Source organism: Amphiura filiformis, chromosome 1, assembly GCF_039555335.1.
Source record: "Amphiura filiformis chromosome 1, Afil_fr2py, whole genome shotgun sequence".
In the NCBI taxonomy this organism is placed as follows: domain Eukaryota; kingdom Metazoa; phylum Echinodermata; class Ophiuroidea; order Amphilepidida; family Amphiuridae; genus Amphiura; species Amphiura filiformis.
The window spans coordinates 49,040,369-49,048,703 of NC_092628.1; positions in this window are offsets into that span (position 1 = coordinate 49,040,369).

Sequence of the window (8,335 nt, forward strand, 5' to 3'; positions counted from 1 at the left end):
TTCCTGTGTTCGAAGTTCCAAGGGGCTAATATAACACAGTAAATCATGCAGAAAATAAGATATAACTATAGTTACAAGTCACGATAGGTTTCGGAATTACTTGCAAGTATTATCAAAAATTGATGTCAAGTTGGACATTATAACTTATTCATATCCGAAGACTCAGCCCTCTCACATGTCAGAGAAGGACTTCTCTATAAGGAAAGATTAAATCTTACTCAATCATTAAAATTGTCGCTAGGTATTTTTGCACTGATAAATTTGGCCAAAAAAAACTTGAGGAAAACAGCAGTATCGTTAAAGTTTCTCTCCTTTTAAAGTAGAGAAATTACAGATTCATGTATAATGTTGTATTTTGTTTTTAATACGGTCGCTTTCGGCTTAACCACTAGCAGGCTATATTAACACGTTCATGGCATTTAAATAAACAAAGGTGCCAAAATCTGAATTTTGATGATTTTTACGATCCTCCGGACGAACATTTATAACTGAACTGGCCTTTAATAAAATAAAGCCATGATGACCAGAAAGGACACACTTGACACAGTGTGATGAATAAAGCTGCACCATTGACAGACAGTATTGACCGAATCTGTGGAACGGAAATTAAAGGGATCCAATCTTATTCTTCAATGTGTTTTGGTAAATAACATACATCGTCAAATTACGCGCTCATTTAAATTGGTTTCGTTATTATTCTATTCTCTGTTCTCAATAAATTGCAACCAGGACAAGTTTGACCGTTGTATAGGAATATTATGTTTGTAGCACCTCAAATAAGTTATTTATCCTTTTCTCCCCTTCGTTCTTCTTTTTCGTATATGTTACTTAAAAAGTATTACTGAATAATTCATTTGAATTAATATTAGACTATTACGTATCATACGTAATAGGTCAATGTCTTGGTGTGGGTTTTTAATGCCAGGGTAAACATTTATGAAAAAAAAAAACAACCAATGAACGTTATATTTTCAACGCCATGGTTACCATTGCTACAAAATGTTAGTTTTCAAGGAAGGACCAGGAGAACCATATTACTGAACGTTATCTTACCAGGGCCATGATCGCCAATAATACTGAATGTTATCTTCCTATAGGGTCAGGATCGCCAATAATACTGAATGTTATCTTCCCAGGACCAGGATCGCCAATAATACTGAATGTTATCTTTCCAGGGTCCGGACCGCCAATGCTACTGAATGTTATCTTTTCAGGACCAGGATCACCATTGCTACTTACTGTTATCTTTCCAAGGCCAGGATCGCCGGTAATACTGAATGTTATCTTTCCAGGGTCCGGACCGCCATTGCTACTGAATGTTATCTTTTCAGGACCAGGATCACCATTGCTACTTACTGTTATCTTTCCAGGGCCAGGATCGCCGGTAATACTGAATGTTATCTTTCCAGGGTCCGGACCGCCATTGCTACTGAATGTTATCTTTTCAGGACCAGGATCACCATTGCTACTTACTGTTATCTTTCCAGGGCCAGGATCGCCGGTAATACTGAATGTTATCTTTCCAGGGTCCGGACCGCCATTGCTACTGAATGTTATCTTTTCAGGACCAGGATCACCATTGCTACTTACTGTTATCTTTCCAGGGCCAGGATCGCCGGTAATACTGAATGTTATCTTTCCAGGGTCCGGACCGCCATTGCTATACTGAATGTTATCTTTTCAGGACCAGGATCACCATTGCTACTTACTGTTATCTTTCCAGGGCCAGGATCGCCGGTAATACTGAATGTTATCTTTCCAGGGTCCGGACCGCCATTGCTACTGAATGTTATCTTTTCAGGATCAGGATCACCATTGCTACTTACTGTTATCTTTCCAGGGCCAGGATCGCCGGTAATACTGAATGTTATCTTTCCAGGGTCCGGACCGCCATTGCTACTGAATGTTATCTTTCCAGGGCCAGGATCACCATTGCTACTTACTGTTATCTTTCCAGGGCCAGGATCGCCGGTAATACTGAATGTTATCTTTCCAGGGTCCGGACCGCCATTGCTACTGAATGTTATCTTTTCAGGACCAGGATCACCATTGCTACTTACTGTTATCTTTCCAGGGCCAGGATCGCCGGTAATACTGAATGTTATCTTTCCAGGGTCCGGACCGCCATTGCTACTGAATGTTATCTTTTCAGGACCAGGATCACCATTGCTACTTACTGTTATCTTTCCAGGGCCATGATCGTCTGTAATACTGAATGTTACCTTTTCAGGGTCAGGATCGCCATTGCTACTTAGGTTAAACGTGATCTTTCCAGGACCAGGATCGCTATAAATACTGAATGTTACCTTTCTAGGGCCAGGATCGCCAATGATACTTAATGCTATACCGTAAAACCCCGTCTACAAGGATATACCTAAGAAACGCCCTCAATAAAATTGGTTGCTTGTTGTATTTGGAGTTTGAGCAAATATATACTGGCACTGGGTGGCTAAGTATGTTGTAACACCAATCAATTGTATTGACATAATAACGACTGTTTCGTATATCAGGATCGTATAGCTCAATTGATAGAGCGTCAGACTTTGGAACTGAAGACATGCTGAAGAGAGCATGGTCCGGGCACCGGTTCCGCTTTTTCATTCTCGTTTAATTTTAACTTTTTGACATGTTCTTTTATCTTTCTTCAAATCTACCTTTCTACTTTTAATTTTAGGTGCGTTTTTTTTTAGTTTTTTTTTAGTTTTTTTTATAGTTTTTTTTTGTAATTTTGTGGTTTTATAGAAACTAGTAAAAGCATTTATTCTAAATAATAGCGAAACCCACGGTTAGACAGATGTGTTGTAACTACTTGTCTGTCCTCGTCTTTGCAATAAAAACCTATGTTGCACCTTTGTGCCATCCCAATTCTTGAGGTAGGGTGCGTTTTTGGCTTAAGCACGATTTTGTTTCTACTTGAAATGAAATCAAAATAAATATTGTTCTTTTGCCACAATTGCAGTTTTTTCAATAAAAAAAAAATAGATGAGGAATAATAATTATTCCATATTTGAATCTATTGTCCCATCAAGAATAGAGTGTCTTCAAAACTTCAATCAATTCATCTGACAAAGGAAACTATTCTGGTCATTCAATTTTGTTTCGCTTGCACCTGTTATATCACAGGCGTTGGTAGAGAAGGCACACTTCTCTTGTCTTCACCGAAGTAGTGATGTAAACACTAACATGATTAATTACCATAGCTAGCAATGGACATACACTTTTTTTGTTCCACTTGAACCCATACTATAGGCTATTCGCTGTCGATGTGACGTAATTAATCGGATTAACTACCATAGCAATTGATGAATACAATTTCGAATATATAGCCCTGCACTTCATCGTTCACGTGGCACCTATGCATTAAACCATAGTTGTCAAAGAATTGCTAATCACTCGCCATGTAAGATTAGTATTTATGAAAAGAGTGGAATTCAATCTATGTTTGGTGACATACGCGGGTGATTAGTGCAATCTGCTTGATGGTAGTTATTGCGATTATTACGTCACTTCGACAGCGAATTGTAGTATAGACGAATCCAACAAGCCAAGTGATGGTCAGAATTTATTCGGCCATTATACGCTGGTGAAGTTGCGTAATTAATCGGATTAATTACCATAGCAATAGGTGAAAACAATTTTGAACATATCGCGCTGCGCTACAAGCAAGTTACACTCATCACCTGTACTGTGTATGTCTGCAATCATAGATTGAATACAATACTGGTCTTGTCAAAGATCTTACAGGTGCAGCATGATATGGTTCAATGAAGAGGTACCGCCTGAACGTATCAGTGTATAACGCGGTATATTCAAAATTGTTTTCACCTATTGCTATGGTAGTTAATCCGATTATTACGTAACTTCGCCAGCGTATTGAATAAAACAGGAGGATGTGAGTTCATAAGGGCAATGTCGGGGATAGGTCACAATCGATGTGGAGAGATGAGAGGTCCGACCAACAGCCATAGCGATTCAACTAATTCCAGCGGACGGTCTGTGGCTAGTAAGGAATCGTCTTTGACCACATGCGCAGATCTGTCTCGTCAGGAAGATATTTAATATCCCGAATTTATAATAGGCCTATGCCTACCAGTTCCATCGTATAACCGATCTGCTAGAGAATATTTGTTACCATGTTTAATAAATTCGTATTTATCGTATAATAAAATGTAGCCAAATGTATATTATGTGTCACACGGTTTTCTGCTGAACCACTAGCAGGCTATATGTTACCACATCTATGACAATGACAAAGGTGAATTTTGATGATTTTTACGATCGTCCGGATGAGCAAATCACTGAATGGGTCTTTAGTTCCTCCTCTCCTTATCCTGCCAATATTATATGAATCAAAGAAAAATAAAGAAAAATAAAATTAAACAAGAAAAAAAGACAAAGAAAAGAAACAATAAAAGAAAAACAATAGAATAAATTAAACTAAATATGAAAAAAAAAAATGATCACGAAAGGAGTCTTTAGAAAATGCAAGAAAATATAAATGAAAAGTTTGAACAATATTTTGTTTATAAAAGTTTGTGTGACCGTGATGAGGCTCGAACTCACCATCTTCCGATCTAAAGAACCAAAGTCTTATGCCTTGCCAAGTGAGCTATGCTCGTGAGATGCGAAATAAAGATAAAATAATACATTGTATACCTGATTGTGTCGGTAAATGATTTGCTCAAATTCCATAATGATATAATATTGTGGAGGGCGCTAGCGTGAAATATGCTATCATCACAGTCGCTTCTATTCCTTATAGACGGGTTTCTACGGTATCTTTCGAGGGCCAGGATCGCCAATGCTACTTACTGTTATCTTTCCAAGACCAGGATTGCCATAAATACTGAATGTTACCTTTCTAGGGCCAGGATCGGCAATGCTACTTACTGTTATCCTTCGTGGGCCAGGATCGCCAATGCTACTGAATGTTATCTTTCCAGGGCCAGGATCGTCGGTAATACTGAATGTTACCTTTTCAGGGTCAGGATCGCCATTGCTACTTAGGTTAACGTGATCTTTCCAGGACCAGGATCGCCAATAATACTGAATGTTATCTTCCCAGGACCAGGATCGCCAATAATACTGAATGTTATCTTTCCAGGGTCCGGACCGCCATTGCTACTGAATGTTATCTTTTCAGGACCAGGATCACCATTGCTACTTACTGTTATCTTTCCAGGGCCAGGATAGTCGGTAATACTGAATGTTACCTTTTCAGGGTCAGGATCGCCATTGCTACTTAGGTTAAACGTGATCTTTCCAGGACCAGGATCGCTATAAATACTGAATGTTACCTTTCTAGGGCCAGGATCGCCAATGCTACTGAATGTTATCTTTCCAGGGCCAGGATCGTCGGTAATACTGAATGTTACCTTTTCAGGGTCAGGATCGCCATTGCTACTTAGGTTAACGTGATCTTTCCAGGACCAGGATCGCCGATAATACTGAATAGTATCTCTCCAGGACCAGGATCACCAATACTGAACGTTGGCTAGGATCGCACTTCATTTTATTTTCCAGGACCATGATCGTCATTGCTACTGAATACTATCCTTCCAGGGCCAGGATCGCCAATAATACTGAATGTTATCCTTCCAGGGCCAGGATCGCCAATAATACTGAATGTTATCTTTCTAGGCCCAGGATTGCCGGTAATACTGAATGTTGTCTTCCCAGGACCAGGATCGCCAATAATATTGAATGTTACCTTTTCAGGGCCAGGATCGCCAATGCTACCTAATGTTATCTTTCCAGGGTCCGGACCGCCATTGCTACTGAATGTTATCTTTTCAGGACCAGGATCACCATTGCTACTTACTGTTATCTTTCCAAGGCCAGGATCGCCGGTAATACTGAATGTTATCTTCCCAGGGTCAGGATCGCCAATAATATTGAATGTTACCTTTTCAAGGCCAGGATCACCATTGCTACTTAACGTTATCTTTCCAGGGCCAGGATCGCCAATAATACTGAATGGTATCTCTCCAGGGCCAGGATCACCAATAATACTGAACGTTGGCCAGGATCGCCATTCCTACTTCATTTTATTTTCCAGGACCATGATCGTCATCGCTATTGAATACTATCTTTCCAGGGTCAGGATCGCCAATAATACTGAATGTTATCTTTCCAGGGCCAGGATCGCCATTGCTACATAATGTTATCTTTCCAGGGCCAGGATCGCCATAAATACTGAATGGTATCTCTCCAGGGCCAGGATCACCAATAATACTGAACGTTGGCCAGGATCGCCATTCCTACTTCATTTTATTTTCCAGGACCATGATCGTCATCGCTATTGAATACTATCTTTCCAGGGTCAGGATCGCCAATAATACTGAATGTTATCTTTCCAGGGCCAGGATCGCCATTGCTACATAATGTTATCTTTCCAGGGCCAGGATCGCCATAAATACTGAATGGTATCTCTCCAGGGCCAGGATCACCAATAATACTGAACGTTGGCCAGGATCGCCATTCCTACTTCATTTTATTTTCCAGGACCATGATCGTCATCGCTATTGAATACTATCTTTCCAGGGTCAGGATCGCCAATAATACTGAATGTTATCTTTCCAGGGCCAGGATCGCCATTGCTACATAATGTTATCTTTTCAGGCCCAGGATCGCCATAAATACTGAATGTTAGCTTTCCAGGGCCAGGATCGCCGGTAATACTGAATGTTGTCTTCCCAGGACCAGGATCGCCAATAATATTGAATGTTACCTTTTCAGGGCCAGGATCGCCAATGCTACCTAATGTTATCTTTCCAGGGTCCGGACCGCCATTGCTACTGAATGTTATCTTTTCAGGACCAGGATCACCATTGCTACTTACTGTTATCTTTCCAGGGCCAGGATCGCCGGTAATACTGAATGTTATCTTTCCAGGGTCCGGACCGCCATTGCTACTGAATGTTATCTTTCCAGGACCAGGATCACCATTGCTACTTACTGTTATCTTTCCAGGGCCAGGATCGCCGGTAATACTGAATGTTATCTTTCCAGGGTCCGGACCGCCATTGCTACTGAATGTTATCTTTTCAGGACCAGGATCACCATTGCTACTTACTGTTATCTTTCCAGGGCCAGGATCGCCGGTAATACTGAATGTTATCTTTTCAGGGTCCGGACCGCCATTGCTACTGAATGTTATCTTTTCAGGACCAGGATCACCATTGCTACTTACTGTTATCTTTCCAGGGCCAGGATCGCCGGTAATACTGAATGTTATCTTTCCAGGGCCAGGATCGCCATTGCTACTGAATGTTATCTTTTCAGGACCAGGATCACCATTGCTACTTACTGTTATCTTTCCAAGGCCAGGATCGCCGGTAATACTGAATGTTATCTTCCAGGGCCAGGATCGCCATTGCTACTGAATGTTATCTTTTCAGGACCAGGATCACCATTGCTACTTACTGTTATCTTTCCAGGGCCAGGATCGCCGGTAATACTGAATGTTATCTTTCCAGGGTCAGGATCGCCATTGCTACTGAATGTTATCTTTTCAGGACCAGGATCACCATTGCTACTTACTGTTATCTTTCCAGGGCCAGGATCGTCGGTAATACTGAATGTTATCTTTCCAGGGTCCGGACCGCCATTGCTACTGAATGTTATCTTTTCAGGACCAGGATCACCATTGCTACTTACTGTTATCTTTCCAGGGCCAGGATCGTCGGTAATACTGAATGTTACCTTTTCAGGGTCCGGACCGCTATTGCTACTGAATGTTATCTTTCCAGGGCCAGGATCGTCGGTAATACTGAATGTTACCTTTTCAGGGTCAGGATCGCCATTGCTACTTAGGTTAAACGTGATCTTTCCAGGACCAGGATCGCTATAAATACTGAATGTTACCTTTCTAGGGCCAGGATCGCCAATAATACTTAATGCTATCTTTCGAGGGCCAGGATCTCCCATGCTACTTCTGTTATCTTTCCAGGACCAGGATCGCCATAACTACTTAATGTTACCTTTCTAGGGCCAGGATCGCCAATAATACTGAATGTTACCTTTCTAGGGCCAGGATCGCCAATGCTACTTACTGTTATCCTTCGAGGGCCAGGATCGCCAATGCTACTAAATGTTATCTTTCCAGGGCCATGATCGTCGGTAATACTGAATGTTACCTTTTCAGGGTCAGGATCGCCATTGCTACTTAGGTTAACGTGATCTTTCCAGGACCAGGATCGCCGATAATACTGAATATTATCTCTCCAGGGCCAGGATCACCAATACTGAACGTTGGCTAGGATCGCACTTCATTTTATTTTCCAGGACCATGATCGTCATTGCTACTAAATACTATCTTTCCAGGGCCAGGATC